Source organism: Lygodium microphyllum, chromosome 2, assembly GCF_053477565.2.
Source record: "Lygodium microphyllum isolate KBCC chromosome 2, Lygodium_microphyllum_v1.1.10, whole genome shotgun sequence".
Classification (NCBI taxonomy): domain Eukaryota; kingdom Viridiplantae; phylum Streptophyta; class Polypodiopsida; order Schizaeales; family Lygodiaceae; genus Lygodium; species Lygodium microphyllum.
The window spans coordinates 50844136-50853306 of NC_141136.1; positions in this window are offsets into that span (position 1 = coordinate 50844136).

The window sequence follows — 9171 nt, forward strand, 5'->3', positions numbered from 1 at the left end:
GCACATCTCTGCATTGCCCCTAAGGTATCTCATGATATCCTTCAGGACATCCCAATGCCATCGGCCAGGTATTCCTATATAGCCATAACTCCCACTGCAAACACTATTGTAGGTTGAGTCACTATCATAGCATATATCGAATTGCCCACTTAGGATGTATATAAGATCTTGGCCATCTTGGCCTTCCCATCATTTAACTAGGGACAATTTGCCAAATTAACCTTTGCATGAGAAGGAAAAGAGCAATGAATAGGCTTACCACCTTGCATATGGAATCACTTAAGTATCTTTTGTATGTACTCCTTCTGGGACAAGTAGAGTGATCATGCATGATGCACATACCAAGTATGTGTAAGGCTTTCCCCATGTCCTCCATTTGAAAGCTCTTCTTGAGTCGAGTCTTCAAAGCATCTAGCTCACCATGAGCTCTCTCAATAGCAATAATCAACATATCATTGATATAAAGCACCGAGATAATAAGGTTGCCATCACGACCCTTCTTCATGGAAAGATACATATCCACATCACGGTGTGAGTAAGTTCCGTGCCCTTTTCCACAAAGCCCTTAGGCTACTACATATAGATATCCTCATGCAAGTCCCCATATAGAAAAGATGTTTTCACATCCATCTGGTACAAGTTCACATCCATCTAAACAACCAAGGCTAATACCAAGCATAGGGTAGACAACTTGATCACATGAGAGAATATCTCATCAAAATCAACTCTCTTCTCTTGCTTAAAATCCTTAGTGACCAATCACGAGTAGATATCCTCATGCAAGTCCCCATATAGAAAAGATGTTTTCACATCCATTTGGTACAAGTTCACATCCATCTAAACAACCAAGTTTAATACCAAGCATAGGGTAGACATCTTGATCACATGAGAGAATATCTCATCAAAATCAACTCTCTTCCCTTGCTTAAAATCCTTAGTGACCAATCAACTCTCTTCTCTTGCTTAAAATCCTTAGTGACCAAGGGTACATCCACTTGCATGGCAATGCATGTTCTCCATTGGGAAAAGGAGCCAAATTCCATGTATAGTTTTTCTATAGTGAATTATACTTAGACTACATTAGCCTCTCTTGAGAGTACTATCACTTCTATGCATGGCCTCCTCATAAGTAAGGGGGTCACCACAATTAGTCACTATAACATAATCCAAAGAGGGATCAAAACAATCAAGAGGAAAAGAGGATCTAGTCGAGCATCTCAATCAAGTTGTGGAGTTGGTCCTCTCTATCCAACATCATGATCTTATGCAACATGCATGTCTTGGGCCACTGGAGCCCCAATTTCAAACTATTTAGCTATGCATTGTAATCTAGGAGGAGGCTCCTCCTGAAAGATCACCCTACGTATCTAATCACCTGCTTAGGCTACTTATGCATCTTATCCTTATGAAACAAAATATCATGATGGTTGTGGATAACCTTTTGAGCAGCTTGCAGAGTCTAAAGGCAATAGACCATTTCACTTGCATCGCCATATCCAAGAAAAATGTATTTGATAGACTTAGGATGTAGCTTGTTGCATTTGTCTTGGGGAATATGGCAAAATGCCTCACATCCAAAGACTTGTAAATGAACATATGAAGAAGGTTTTCCAAATCACATCTCCTTAGCAGCCCGACCACCGAGACTAGTGTATGAGGATTTATTAGTGAGTTGTACAGTAGTAGTAACTGCCTCAGTCCAAAAATGTTACAATAAGCTTGCACGATTAAGCATATTATAGACTCTAACTTGAATAGTTCTATTTATGCGCTCTGCAAAGCAACACTGAGATATTCATCTCCATTGTCCAACTATAAGCAGTTTTTAGTATATACCCAAACTGGTTCTCAATCATAGCAAGAAAGTGTTGAAATATAGACAAAACATTTGATTTTGCTTAATAGGATAGGCCCAAACCTTATGCAAATAATCATCTATGAATATAACAAATTACTTTGCACCACACAAAACAATGACTAACATGGCATGGGACCACAAACATTTGGATGCACAATAACCAATAACTGATCCATGCGCATAGAAGTGGAATTTTTATGAGAGTGATGTGTCTACCTACCATACATACAATGATCACAAGAATCAAAACATGAGTAATCAAGAGGTGAAAGATACTGCAAATGAGTAAATACTTTCATTCCTTTCAAAAACATGTGCCCAAGGTAACGATGCCATAAAAATACATGTGTGAAAGATTTGAAACATGGTCAATAGAACCAGATACAAGCAAGGGATAGAGGCTGTCAACCTTGGCACCTCAAGCAAAAATAAGACAATCACAGGTAATCTTATATGCAGAATCACCAAAAGGGATATGATACTTCTCACCATCCACTAGCTTGTTGATGTGTCAAGCTCAACATGAGTTGATAGTCATGTACCTAGATGACCATTTTCACACTCATATCACTGACGTGGTTGTACTTGCATCGATATATCATTCCATTGATACTTTATAGCTAATCCACCAACACAAGTTATGGGATATCTATCTAGTCATCTTTCTACTTAGTGTGTTCTCACTATGGACCACTTGTATATTATATACATTGTGCTCTCTCTTATTCTAGTAGACCATTTTCACCTAGATGAACATTTTCACACTCATATTATTGACATGGTTGGTACTTGCATCGATATATCATTCCATTGATACTTTATAGCTAATCCGCCAACATAACTTATGGGATATCTATCTAGTCATCTTTCTACATAGTGTGTTCTCACTATGGACCACTTATATATTATATATGTTGTGCTCTCACTCTCATGCACATTGTATTTATCACCCATAGTTGTATTTGTTGCACCTACAAGTGTTGCGTGGGTTGCACACATGTATTTGTGGTTCGATTAGCATATGCTTGGTCTATTTAGGCTAACGTACAAGCATGCCTCAAGGATTGACCGGCCTAGAGCCCACTAAGTGGGTAGAACGCCCAAAAGAGGGTGCAAACCCTAATTTACAATTGTGGAAACCCTAAATGCAAAGGGGCGCAAACCCTAAATGCAAAACACAAACCTAACCCTAACCCTAACCCTAATTCTTGGTCTATATAAGGGTGGGAGGTCTCAGTTGTATTGATCCTTTTGGCACATCCATGCTGCGGAAGCTCTATCAGTGTGACTACTCAAGCTTTCTATTATATCTTTCCATTCTATCATCTTGCTTCCATTGTGTTGAGAGTGACTAAGAGGGAGAGAGTGAGAGGTGTGTTGAGTGAGGGACCGAGGGAAGGTGAAGCTCTTCATCGTCTTCTTGCTTTTCTTTTCTTCTCTACTAGCTTGTCAACTATACAACGTCTAAGGGATTTAATTAGATTGTCAATGTTAAGCTTGACAAGCATAACTTCCATGCTTGGAAGTTCAGATTGACCAATTTCCATTTGGGAAAAGGTTATTGGGACTACATTGATGGAGATAATGTTTAGGCCCTAGAGTTATTGGAGGAAAATGCCATGCTTGAGCATACTAAGGCATTTAATGAATGGAACCCAAGGTGCTCAAAAAGTTATGTATTGGCTTTCCATCAATGTTTCAGACAATATGATTGGGCATATACAGGATGCAAACAGTCCTACAGAAGCATGGAATAACATGATCAAATTGTTTGGTACAAATATCAAAGCTAAAAAATTGCAATTGAAGTTTGAGTTAAACAATGTCAAGTGTGGCAACATATCTATTAATGACTATGCATTGAAGATTAAGAGCATCGTTGAAGCTCTTGGATCTATTCAAGTATAGATTGATGAAGATGATATAATAGTTGCATGTTTGGATGGCTTGGGATAGCAGTACAAGTAGTTTCAAACCTCCATCAACATAAAAGACACCATCTCTCATTTGGTAGATCTAATATCTATGTTGATATTAGAAGAGAAGAACTTAGGCCTTACTACATCTTCATCACAAAGGAAGAACACTTCAAAATATGTGCTGTACTCTAACACAAATGCTAGAGGCTAGTCTTAATACATGTTATGATAATAGAGAATGCTATAATTGTGATAAAAAAGATCATATTTAATGAGTATCTAGAAAAGAGAAGAGGTGGAACTAATAGAAACGTGAGAATACAACATAACAATTATGCATCCACTAGTAATCAGGTTGATAATGAGAAGTTGTTTGTTATGCAATACATGATGAATGTAGTAAATGCAAATGCGTCACAATAGTAATGACGAGTATAATATGTGGATTCAAGTGCCTCTCACCATATGATGACTCATGGAGAAATTTTTAGAGAAACGAAAAATCCCAAAACATGTGACAATACAATGCATCCTATTGTTCATGTTGGAAGTGTCCTATTGTCTATGTAGGATGGAAAAGTGTAGTGTTTGGTTGATGTGGTGCATGTGCCTAACATCACAAAGCACTTGGTTTCTATTAGGAAAATGGTTGATAATAATTGCAAGCAAGTTCAATTAGAATGAATGAATTGTAAAAGATTTCAAAAATGGATATAAATTGGTTGTAGAAGGTAAGCATGTGGGAAGGATGTTTACCATGGATGTAAATGTTCTCAAGCTGAAGGTTGCTATGTTTGTACAAGGTCCAGGAATTGTAGATGATTTTGAAATTTGGTATAAGTATATTGCCCATTTAAATGTGTAGCAATTGAAGAATATGTAGTCATGTAAAATTGCAATTGGCCCACCCAAGTGCAAAAGTGCAAAGTGGTTGATATGTGGAAAGTTTGTAAAGCATGCCAACTTAGAAAAACAAACAAGGTATGCATTTTCTCATGATAAATATGTGTGCAACCATTTACTTGATATTGTACACTCAAATGTATGGGCTCCTACAAATATTGCATCAATGGCTGGATATAAGTATTATATAACCTTTATTGATGACCATACAAGGACTACATGGATGTATTTCATGAGAGAGAAAAGTAAGGTGTTCTCTCACTTTCAAGATTTTACAAATTTGATTGAGAAACAAATAGGTGTGTAGATTAAGTTCTTGAGATCAGACGAAGGGGGAGTACCTCTCCAATGAATTCAGTAATTTGTTGAAACAACATCGAATTCAAATGCAATTTACATACAAGTACACTCTATAAATAGAATGGTATTGTTGAAAGGAAGAATAGGCACATTGTAGAAATTGCACTAGCCTTGATGGCTAAAAAGAACATGTCTTATTATTATTGGGTTGAAGCTATCTCTATAGTTGTGTATATTATGAGTAGGACTCCAACTATTGCAGTGCATAATTGACACCATAGGAGAAGTTTATTCGCAAGAAACCAGATTTGTTGCATTGCATATGTACATATACTTGATAAGCTTAGAAAGAAGTTGGAGCTAAAAGCTAAAAGTGTGTATCTGTTGGCTATTCCCTTGAGCAAAAGGGTTACAGGTGTTATAATCTAGCTATACATAATTTATAATTGAGTAGAGATGTTGTTTTTAATGAGATGAGCAGTTGATATGCTTCAAAAAAATAGATTCTTGCAAATAATGTAAAGAAAAGGTGATTAGAAAATGTGGGTTTGTAGATATTGAGTGGGCCAGAAGAGTCATCTTCTAGTAGGTCCATTGAGAGACTAAGGAGTGGTAGGTTGTGTGCGAATAGTACTTTTACAAGTGTAGAAAATGTATCACACAAGGAAGAAGAAAATGTGATTGATTCACTTGGTGTGCCGCCAGATGTTTTTGTAGGCTATTCACATGTAGATGGTGAGTCTGATGGCTCAAATTAGAGTATGGATGAGGAGTTTGGTATTCTAGTTGTTCGTACACTTGGTGTAAGAAAGACCAAGACTGATATAAAGGGATCATAAAGTGCTTTGCAATTGCACAAGTCAACAAGAATAAGATACCTTGTAAATGGGTTGATCCTGCAAATGGGTTGACATATGATGGCAATGTTGCTCCCCGTTTTGTGTATATGCGAAGGTCATACAATTAGTTGAGCCCACTTATTTTAGAAAGTTATTGATCATATGTATTGAGTGAAAGCCACAGATGAAGAAATGGTTGCACTGGATGTAAATCAAACTTGGGATTTGGTATCATTGCATGAGGGAAAGAAAGCTATAGGCTGGAAGTGGGTTTACAAAGTAAAACATAATGCAGATGGAAGTATGAGCAGGTACAATATGAGTTTAGTTGCCAAAGGTTATGCACAGACTTATGGAATTCATTATGAGGAGACATTTTCTCCAATGGAAAATAAGGCAATTGTAAGAGCTATCCGTGTAGTGGTTGTAGCAAAACATTGGTTTTTGCATCAAATGGATGTAAAGAATACATTCTTGCATAGTGAGTTGCAAGAAGCAATGTACATGGAGTAGCCATAAGGTTATGAGAGAATGGTTTGCCTTGATTATGTATGTAGTCATGCAAAGCCTTATATGAGCTGAAATAGGCATTGAGGGCATGGCATAAAAAGATAGCAAAATATATTGTCTCTATTGGGTTTAATGTTGGAAATGCATATCACTTGCTTTATGTACATTAGAGTGATAGGGGCATTGTAGTAATTATCTTGTATATGGATGTTTTGATTGTTGAGGATGATTATGTGCAAGAGGTCAAGCATGTGAAGGGTCTTCTCAAGAAAAAAAATCAACATGAAAGATTTGGGAGAGCTGAAGTACTTTCGTGGCATTGAGGTGATAAGAACAACTAAGGGGATATGGCTCTCACAAAGGCAAGATATCTTGGATATGTTGAGAAGGTATGGCATGGCTAATTGTAAGCCAAATCTTAGTGCCATTAGATTGAAATGTGAAGCTAATTGCTTATGTGGGTGAGATATTAGAGAGGATTCCATGATGTATAGGAAGATTGTGGAAAGTTTGATCTTCACCAGTATCACTAGGCTAGATTGTATCTACTCAATTGGCTTGGAGAGTCAATTTATATAGGTGCCTTGAAGCTCGATTTGGATAGTGCGAGATGTACTTTGTGATACCTTAAGGCCACATTAGATTATGGTATCTTTTATGAGGGTGACTTGGTGGTGTAGTTATTTGGTTATATTGATATAGATTGGGCAAGCAGTGTGTTTGACAGAAAGTTTGCCAGTGGCTATGTATTTTCTTTTGGGAGTGGGGCTGTGCCTTGGAGCAATAAGAAACATCCCACTATTGCATTATTGAGTACAGAGGTAGAATACATGGGTCTTGCTATGGTAGCATATGAGATAGCTTGGATGCGAAAGCTACTTGATGATTTGGAGTTATAGATAGATAGGAGAGTTTTCGTTTTTTGTGACAACATGAGCAATATATAGTTGGCTAGGAATCCAGTATTTCATGCACACATAAAATAATTTGAGATTCATTACCATTTCATCAGAGAGAGAGGGACTTGCTAAGTGTGACATTGATCTCATATATATGAGCACAAAGGAGTAGGTTGTAGAGATTTTCACCAAGGCCCTAGGAGTAGAAAAGCTTTGGCTTACTTTGAGTATAAGTCATGGAGTTTAGTTGAGGGGGAGTGTTGAGATATCAAGCTTAAGATGAGCTCACCGACATGGTTAGTACTTGCATCAACACATAATTCCAGTGCTACTTTATAGCTAGTAGAATCCTCCTACCTAAGTTATGGGATATCTATCTAATGATCTTTCTACCTAGCATGTTCACACTATGAACTGCTTGTATATTATGTATGTTTTACTCTCTCTTATTCTTATAGATCGTTATAGTGGAGAAGAAAAAGAAGAAAGAAAACTAGGGTCCTCAGCTTCCCATCTCTTGTGTGCATTCTCTATATGTTGTACGTCTTACAACAACTCAAACTCCCTCTCTCTCCCCCCATCTTTTCACAATCATCCTATAGAGATCAGGCTTTTAGTCAAAGTCGAGACATGGTCACATCATGTAGAATAAAAAGGGCACCAATACTAAATTGCAACTATACATCATCTATGCTAATGATATCCAATGCAATGTCATTTCCTAGTTTAATCAAGCTAGAAATGGTACGATAACTATATATAAAACCAAGCACTATGTGGGTAACATGAAATGAAGCCCTCAAATTAAGAACCCAACACTGAGAGTAAGAAGACTACACATTGGACAATTGAGTAGCATCAAGTGAAGAGGTTGCAAGTATGTAATCATCATAACTATCCTCCAATGTATTTAGCTCCTTTATCTTCATGTTGGGCTTATGAACAATCTCAATGGACTTTGCATTTTCCTATGCTTTTCGCTAGCCTTTCTCATTGCACTTATCATTGCATATTTTATGGCAATGTGGCCTAATGATAATAATATCATGTCAAAGAGGACTTACCACTAGTGGACTTACTACAAGACTACCTAGAAGACTTGGATTGAGAATTTTGTGAGTCTCTACCATGGTGGTCATTGCCACTCTTAGCATCATGTTTGCCTCTAACAATAAGTGCATGAGAAGTGCAGAATGCATCAATATTTTTCATATTCACTTTCTCTATAAGTAAGGCACCCTATATGTCTTTGAGTTTTAAGCCATCTATAGGAGCATTGGCACTTATGCTAGTAAGGAATGTATCCCAATACTTTGGAAGCGTGACAAGCAAGAACAAGGACTTTATGTCATCCTTAAACTCAATGCCCTGTGAAGTAAGCTAGATGAAACTAGAGTGAAATTCATTCAAATGAGAGGACATAGTAGTTCCTTCCCTCATGGAAAGGTCCACAAGTTCAACCACTATATATGTGAAGCACGACTGTGCTTATAATAGAGAGAGCATATCTTTCCCCATAAAGCATAAGTGCCACCCTTAGTCTCAATGACATTGACAGTATAATGATGGATTTACATAGTTCATCTAGCTCATCCCAATCTTCCCAATCAATGCCTTTTGGCTTTAAACCTTTGAGTTTCAATGGCTTAATTTGCAAAGTATGAGACACTTAGAAACTTTATTGAAAGGGATTCCAATCACAATCACTTAGAAACTTTATTGAAAGGGATTCCAATTTGGAGGACCTTTGAGAATTGGATTAATGGATTTGAAGCAAGTGAATCAATTACTTAAGAGACTCTACAAAATAGAGCACCTAGCCTACTTGCCGCTCCAACTCTAGGAGTCGTAGGTGTAAATATGTCCTAGAAAGGAGCTTAATGCCATGCCATTCTTCTTGTGGAAGCCTTAGATGACTCCATAAGACAAGGAATCATTGATAT